The sequence below is a fragment of the Otolemur garnettii genome, unplaced genomic scaffold (genome assembly GCF_000181295.1).
Source record: "Otolemur garnettii isolate 467f Iridium unplaced genomic scaffold, OtoGar3 scaffold00008, whole genome shotgun sequence".
NCBI lineage: Eukaryota > Metazoa > Chordata > Mammalia > Primates > Galagidae > Otolemur > Otolemur garnettii.
This window is the reverse complement of record NW_003852403.1, coordinates 11651165-11659997: the sequence shown is the minus strand read 5'-3', so window position 1 is coordinate 11659997 and position 8833 is coordinate 11651165.

Sequence of the window (8833 nt, the reverse complement as noted above, 5' to 3'; positions counted from 1 at the left end):
GAAGAAGGAGACTCGCTTGAGCCCAGGAGTTGGAGGTTGCTGTGAGCTGTAATGCCATGGCACTCTACCCAAGGGGACAGCTTGAGGCTCTGTCTCAAAATAAATAAATAAATAAATAAATAATTTTCGAAAGAGGGCTGGGCATGGTGGCTCACGCATATAATCCTAGTACTCTGGGAGGCTGAGGCAGGTGGATTCTTGAGCTCAGGAGTTTGAGACCAGCCTAAGCAAAAGCAAGACCCTGTCTCTACTAAAAATAGAAAAACTAGCAGGGTGTCATGACAGGCACCTGTAGTCCCAGCTACTCAGGAGGCTGAGGGAAGCTGAGGCAAGAAGATCACTTGAGCATGGGCATTTGAGGTTGCTGTGAGCTCTGACAACATCACACTCTACCCAGGGCAACAATGAGACTGTCTCAAAAAAAAGAAAATCACTTTTGAAAGAAGTTCAAAGCAAAGTAAGTATATTCTTTCTTTTTTTTTTGTCTGGGGCCAGGCATGAACCTTTATGGGGCCGGTGCCCTATTCCTTTGAGCCACAAGGTCCGCCCAGTATATTCTTTCTTTTACTCTTTTTTTTTTTTGATCCACATAATTTAAGTGTACTTCAAAGTATACCTATAAGTTCAAGTGTGCTGAGAGATAAAAAAGGTTGAAAAACACTGCGCTGGGCAGACTCTGGTTCCTTGCCTTCAAGTTTCTAGGGGCTCTTTGCATTCCTTGGCTCGTGGCCCTGAACCTCTCTGAACTCTGCTTCTGTCATGGCATCCCCTTTGCTTACTCTGGCCCTTCTGTTTCTCTCATAAAGACCCTAGTGATTACATTGGGTCCACTAGGATAATCTCCCCATCTCACGATTGTTAACCTTATCACATCTGCAAAGTCTCCTTTGGCGTGTAAGGGAATGTATTCATAGGTTCCAGGGATGAGGATGTGGACAACTTTGGGAGGACATTGTTTAGCCTACCCTTTTCAGCACAGATTAACCACAGGGGAAGAAGTGGGTGAGGTGCTCAGGCAGAGGGGAAACTCTGGTCAATGGGTACAAAGTTATACTTAGATAGGGAGAGTGAGTTCTGATGTCTATTACACAGACTCTGGCGACAGTTAAGGATGAATTTGTGTATTTCAGATTATGGGACTGACATGCTGCCTGCTGTGCTAAGAAGGTACTTGTATCATCTATTTCAAAATAGCTAAAACAGGGGATTTTAACTGTTCTCACCACAAAGAAAGATAAATGTTTGTGGTGATGGATATGCTGATTAGCCTAATCTGCTCATTTCATAACACATTCATTCATGCATTAAAACATCACATTGTACCCCACAAATACATACAATTATTAACTTAAGAAAAAGTCAAGCAGAGGTGGAGATCTCTAATCTATAGTCCAATCCCTTCCAGGGCGGGGCTGGTCACCTCTGGTCAGCTCTAGGAAGTCCCTGGCATGGTTAAAAATTTGGTCAGCCATCCACACTGCCTTGGGATCGGCACTCTTACCCTGAGGACTCTTCAGGCCGTCAACTTTCTTCTCAACTCAGAGGGGAGAAGGGAAGTGACACTGTTGTTATCACGCCTAGGTCTATGGGCCTCTATCCGGCTTTCTTAGCAAAGTTGTGGTTTGCCTACTGAGGTACTAGGAGATGCAGACCAAGATGGCCAGTTCCTTGTGGGTGGAGGGGAAAGAGGGGGAGAGTGGGGAGGAGGAAGAGAGAGAGGAAGAGATGTCAGACAAGCAAAGGAGCCCTGAACTCTTGATTCTCTATCCCGGGGCCTCCACTTTGGCCTAGGACTCCAAAACCCTTCATAGAGCAGCAAGCATTCTTACCACCCAGGGTCAGACTTGGAGCATCCCTGGAACCCCCAACACCTTACCCCCAGTGGCTACCTTCCTTCCTGGGCAGGCAGATGTGTCATGTTGGGCAGCACCTCTCCCTCCCTGGCACCTATGTGATGACTCAGATCCCAGGTAAAGCCCAACCCAATGGGAAATGACTAAGCATTGAAGTTCCCTTCCTCTCTCTCACTGGGGAGGGAGGAGGAAGCTTGAAGCTGTGTCTGACCCTCCCTCTCCATTCTCAAGGTAGTTTGGGAGAGGGTGAGGCTCTGCAGGTGACAGTGCTCCAGAGGTGACCCCTAAGCATCTTGTCCCTGAAGTTTCAGCTTCTACTCTGTGTGTGTCCTTTGCTTCTTCCTGCCCTGATGCGGGAGAGTCATATGTTTGTTTCCTGCCCCAGTGCGTCCATTTTTGTTGATTAGGGAGGGTGGGATTTGGGCAATGGGGAGGACTTTTTCTGACTGCAGAAAATGGAGTCCTGTCAGTGAGATAGTCCAGTCTTCCAATTACAAAGTCCCCATTTAAAATGCACGGCCCTGGGCCAGGTTCAGTGGCTCACACCTTTTAATCATACTCTCTGGGAGGCTAAGGCTGGAGGATCACTAAAGCTCAAGAGTTCAAGACCAGCCTGAATAAGAGTGAGACCCTGTCTCTACTAAAAATAGAAAAATTATCTGGGTGTTGTGGCAGGTGCCTGTAGTCCCAGCTACTTGGAGGCTGAGGCAAGAGGATCGCTTGAACCCAGGAGTTTGAGGTTGCCGTGAGGTAGGCTGACGTATGCTAGCCTGGACAACAGTGAGATTCTGTCTCAAAAAATAAATAAATAAAATGAAATGGACAATCCCATGGGGGTGGGAGTTCTGGCTCATACCTATAATCCCTGTACTTTGGGAGGTTGAGGTGGGAGGATCACTTGAGTCTAGGAGTTTGAGACCAGCCTTGGCAACAAAAAAATTTAAAAATTAGACAGCCAGGGTGGCACACACCTATGGTCCCAGCTACTCAGGATGTTGAGGTAGAAGGATTGGTGGAACCCAGGAGTTTGGAAGCTGCACTAAGCTATGATTATTACATCACTGCACTCCAGCCTGGATGACAGAGCAAGATCCTATCTCAAAAAAATGAAATAAAATTCATCTCCCTGGAAGGTTGAGTGAGAACTGGTAATAGAATTGCCTCCAAGATAGGAAACCAAACAGTGGAGGATGGGGAAGGAAGACCTACTTTTCTCCACACACCCTTTGATAACTTCTAAACTTTGCTTTGGTTCCAAGTACTATCTATTCAAATGGAAAGAATAATACGTGGTTACCTAGAAAGAAAGAAAAAAAGAGAGTCCTTTTTCGTATTAGTGGTAAAGCATTTCATAAAGTTAGTCATTGACCAGACAAACATGATGGAGACCCCACTGGATGTCAGCCACGGTGCTAGGTTTTGGAGACTCAGCATCCTCTAGACAGCATCCCTTGCCTCACAGAGATTCCGGTTCAGACACACAAGTAAGTGATGGCTGTGCAGTGTCAGAGGCATGATGATGGGAAGTACAGACACCAGGGAACTGTAAAGGAGGCCCAGACCTGGGGAGGGAAAGCCTTTGGGGCCCTGATGATGTCCAAACCGAGACCTGGAAGGTGCATAGGTGTTTTTGAAAGGGGAATAGCTCCAGGCATAGGAATAACACAACATATGCAAGGACTGCAGGGGCCATAAAAAACTTGGCTGCTTCCCTGGAATTGCAAGCAGTCCACGGGTCTGGGCAGTAACAAGTTTGGAAGGGGTGTGTGGAAAAATGACGCGAGAGAGGTAAAGGTCAGATCAGAGAGTATTTTACAGCTTAGTATAAAGCCAGTTAGTGGTCACCTTGAAAACAGGTGTAGAGCCCTAGGGGATGGGGGTTAATAATAATCCACATGTATTAGAATGCTCTGTTGTGTCAAGCATTGCAATCTTTTCACGAGTCAGCTCATTTGATCCTCCCAACAACCCCCTGAGATTTTTACTATCATTTTTCTCTATTTTATGAGTAAGGAAACTGAGACTCAGAGAGGTTCGGTTCAGCAGAAACTGGTATAGAGTCACAAAGGAAACGGTATGGATGTCTGGACACACAGCTAACCCAAGCAGAGAGGAGGTCTCATGCAGACATGCCCACAGTCTGCCATGCCAGCCCCCCATTCAGACAGAGTGGTGGTTCTTTTTTTTTTGAGACAGAGTCTCACTATGTCACCCTTCGTAGAGTGCCGTGGAGTCATAGCTTACAGCAACCTCAAACTCTTGGGCTTAAGCGATTCTTTTGCCTCAGCCTCCCGAGTAGCTGGGACTACAGGAGCCACAACACCCGGCTATTTTTTGTTGCAGTTATTGTTGTTTAGCTGGCCGGGGCTGGGTTTGAAAGCGCCACCCTCAATGTGTGTGGCTGGCGCCCTAACCACTGTACTATGGGCGCTGAGCCAGAGTGGTGGTTCTTAATGAAGATAAGGATTAGGCCCCTGAGGAGACATTTGACAAGAAACATTTTTGGTTGTCACAAATGGGAGGATGCTACTGGCATTTAGTGGGTAACTAACATCCTATAATGCCCAGGTCAGCTCTATACGGCAAAGAATTATCTGGCTCACAATGTCTACAGTGTCAAGGCTGAGAATCCTGCAATACTGAAAAAGTTATTGAGGGCAGGCACCAGTGTGAGAGTTTTAGAAGGGACGTTTTTTAAAAAGGCTTTGTACGTACTGTACTTACAGCAGGAAGAAGACAGGGGTCAGCTACCACAGAGCCTGGGATGGACACGGCACATCCCTTCCCAGTGTGTTCCTGCAGCTCCCAAGCAGCGACCTTAAGAACTTAGAGAAAACTGCTAATAAATTATCCTAGTTATCCAGAGCTAACTCTGAAGAGTTTCCTGCCGCCCCACAGTATCCCTGTTAAGAGGTCCTAGCCAAGGTGGCCAACCCCTCACAAACATATTCTGACAGGCCAGGGCTCCCAGCTCTGATCCTGCTGAGACATGGTACCCAAACCCAATATTTCTGGTCAATGAATGATTTCAAAGAATTGTAACACAAGCAGCTAGGAAGCCAGAGACCCCAGGCCCTCGTTGCCTGAATCTGAATTCTTGCAAGTCCCTTAATAGGATAACTTAATATAATACCTTCACCTGTGTTGACAGAAGACATTAATTAGGTGGGTCCCAGCTGCCTATTCATTGATTTAACAAGCTAGCCAGGAGTTCTCACTTGTCTTTCAACCTATAAACTCGAGAATGCTTACAGGCCTTTTTGGAAAGCATATAAAAGCTTATAGGACGAGCCAACAGGCTGCCTTAGTTTCGAGGATCTGTTGTTATTGAGTACTTGGACTCCTGAGTGCTTTAAATCCTGCAGATCTCCTGGTTTCTGATCTTTAACTCAACTTTTAACTATTTCTCTCGTGGTTTTTGTTTCGCTCTCTGGTTTGACTCGCAATATATTAATACATGTCTGTTCCAATGGGGTTTTCCAGCAAGCTATGGCTACGTCCCAGGCCCATATGAGCCATCAAAGTCTTGCCTCAGTCACCCTTTTCCAGCTTATCTTGCCCATAATCTCAGCCCTGAGAACAGGAATGAACTGTCTCTAGGGCCTGATATTTAAGAGTTCTCAGGAAGGTCCACCCTTTTCATCCATCTGAAAACTGTTAGAGGGTTAAATTCTTCTTAATATCTCATGTGTTCCAAGTATCCACATGGGAATTCTGGGTTATGTTAATAAATAGCAAGTGGAACAAAAGATCTTTGTAGCCAAATAAGTTTGGGGAATGCTTGTCTACAACAAGGCTTCTCAGAGCATTTAATACGATGTAAACAGATTAAAAGTCCATAAAAGGAATTTATGCAGCTCACACTGGGCATAGTGGCTTATGCCTATAATTCTAGGACTTTGGGAGGCTGAGATGGGAGGACCACTTGAGGCCAGGTCAGTCTTAAGACCAGACTGAGCAACATAGTGAGATCTGCTTCTCTGCAAAAACTAAAATAAAAAAAGCCAGGTGCAATGGCACACATCTGTAGTCTCAGTCAGAGGCTGAGGTTGGAGGATTGCTTGAGCCCAGGAATCTGAAGGTACAGTTATCTATAATTGCACCAACACACTCTAGTTTAAGCTTCAGAGCAAGACCATATTTCTTTTTTTTTTTCTTTTTTGGACGGAGCCTCAAGCTATGCCCCTGGGTAGCGTGCCATGGCATCACGCTCACAGCAACCTCCAACTCCTGGGCTCAAGCGAGTCTCCTGACTCAGCCTCCCAAGTAGCTAGGACTACAGGCGCCCGCCACAACGCCTGGCCATTTTTTGGTTGCAGCCATCATTGTTGTTTGGTGGGCCCGGGCTGGGGATTCGAACCCGCCACCTTAGGTGTATGTGGCTGGCGCCTTAGCCGCTTGAGCCACAGGCGCCGAGCCAAGACCATATTTCAAAGGCAAAAAACAAAAAAAACAGAGAGGGAATTTATACAGCTCACAATGTAGTGCCCCGAGCCTTTTGGGCCAGAAGTATTTGGAACTCATAATTTTTTGGATTTTAATAAGGCAAAATAGTGAATGTGCTATCTATTCCATAGCACCCAGCAGCGTAAGGAAGGCTCTATAATCAAACATTTACGTCTCCAGCAAAACATATGAATATTCACACTAAGTATGTCAAATAATGAATCTGAAAAGTGATGCATCAAGTTAGATTATGTCTTACCCCTGAGTTATTAGAAAAACTTTTAGTTTTCAGGGCTTTTTGGACTTCAGCACTGGGATACAGGGTGGTGGATCTGTGATGGAATATTTGACCTCAGAATCCCCTTTTCCACAGGCATTTCATGGGTTCTGAGGACACCCTGAGCTGTTAGTCTCTGCCACAGGAGGGTGGACACCAGGGTCATTCACGCTTTTAGCCTGATCATCTCCCCTGATGACTAGATGAGATGAGGACCCTGACCCTGGGACAGGGAGGGAGCTGAGAGCCCGAGCACTGTGTGCAGATGTGCTCAGGGAGCTGTGGCTCAGCCTTCAGGCTCAGGTGAAAAAAGGGACACAGAGAAGAGCAGCATTATGGACGTAAGGGTTATCCTTGTTTTCTTCTGTGTACTCGTCTGCATTGTTCAGATTTCCTTCAAAACCCACAAGCTTTCTCTCCCTCATTGCTGTTTTCTACTGTAAGCAGATACTGCTCTTAGCGTCTCTGCGGAGGGAAGGCAGGTCCAGGGTGATGCTCATCCCCAGGGCAAGGCGCTGGCTTCCTGGGAAGATGGCTTCCTGTTATTGTGGCCTCTCCTCAGCCAGGGCCAAGGTGGGGTGGGGTGCACGCCTAAGGCCAGGGTCCCCTGGGTAAGGAGGAGGATGTTGCATTTTGGGAAGCTTTCCAGGAAGACTTCCTGCTCTGACAAAAACAGCACAAACACAGGAAGAGGGCTCTGGGGTCTAAGGAGAGGGGATAACGGGCCAGACTTTTGTGATGAAGGCTTATTCACAGAATGGTCAGGAAGCAGAGAAGCCTCCTTCCCTCTGTCCGGCTATATTCCTCAAGCCAGCTGAGAGCATTGCTTCACTGTGGGGACAGGTTGGGCGCTGAAAGAAGGGGGCCACGTAACTTTTGATATCCCCCCTTCTTCTTCACTCTACACTAAGTATCATACCTCCTGGTGGCCCGGATCATGGGGTGAGAAGTGGGGGAGTGGTCAGTGGATCAGGAGGGCCATTGACTAAGGCCTCACATTTACACAGGGCCTCAAATAAAACCCTTAAAAATGTGGAGTCAAGCACTTGTCACAGAGCTATTCTCAGCGTCACTCAGTGGGATCAGTAGGACACGCATTCTAAATCCAGTTGCATTATCAGCACTAGAGTGTGCTGTAAATGCATATTATTTTCAGTTTGTGAATTGTCCCATTATGTTACATTATATATACATGTGTATGTACATATATGCACGTAAGTATGTATGTATGTGACTGTGTATGTGAGTGTGTACAAAAAGGGGATGTCACAGCTTTCGTTTGCTAAGTATAAACATTTCAAGTATACCACAATTTTAGTAACCTTGTTTTGGAGTTTAAAAAATATATCAGGTGCCTTAAAAATGGAAGTAATAAACATAATTTTTAAAATGGAAGTACTCTGACCCTGTCTCCACACCAAAGTGCCTGTCCTAGCTGGGCATCTGGCTGAGAGCTTCGAAGGACTGGTCAGGAGGTGGCCCCTGGCCCCTGTGGGAGCCTTTCTCTCAGTGCCTGGCCAGCTCTGGTTTCATCTGCATCACTCTGGCGTCCCCTGCTGGGCTGGCAATGAAAGATGACCCAACATGGGGTGGTGCCCAAACTCTGTCTGGAAGTCAGCGGCTGACTGGGATGGTTTGCTGGGCAGCGCAAGTACCTTGGGGTCAGAAGGGACTCACAGAAGACAAGCTTTGGCTCGGCATCCATAGCTCAGGGAGTAGGGCGCCAGCCACATACACCAAGGCCGGCGGGTTCAAGCCTGGCCCGGGCTTGCTAAACAACAATGACAACTCCAACCAAAAAATAGCTGGGTGTTATGGCGAGCACCTTAGTCTCAGCTACTCGGGAGGCTGAGGCAAGAGAATCTCTTAAGCCCAAGAATTTGAGGTTGCTGTGATGCCACGGCACTCTACCTAGGGTGGCACTCTACTCAGGCAACACCTTGAGACTCTGCACTCCCCCCCCAAAAAAGAAAAGAAATTATTGGGATAGTGCTGCTGAGGAGGGGGCAAGTCCAGGCCTGAAGGCAAGATGCCTGGGCCCAAGGACAGAAATGTTCTATAGCTGGGTCAGATTCATCACTCAATTTTTTCTCTTCTTTCTGATTCTATATGGTGACCATAAAGGACCCCACTTCTCTGAGCAGGGTAGCCATCCTCTTCCACAGAGCTGGTCAGATCATGAACTCTCAGACTGAGGGAGAGGGAGCAAGATTTCTTGCTGAGGCCTCTTGGCCAAAGCTGAGTTCTTGGATGGAGC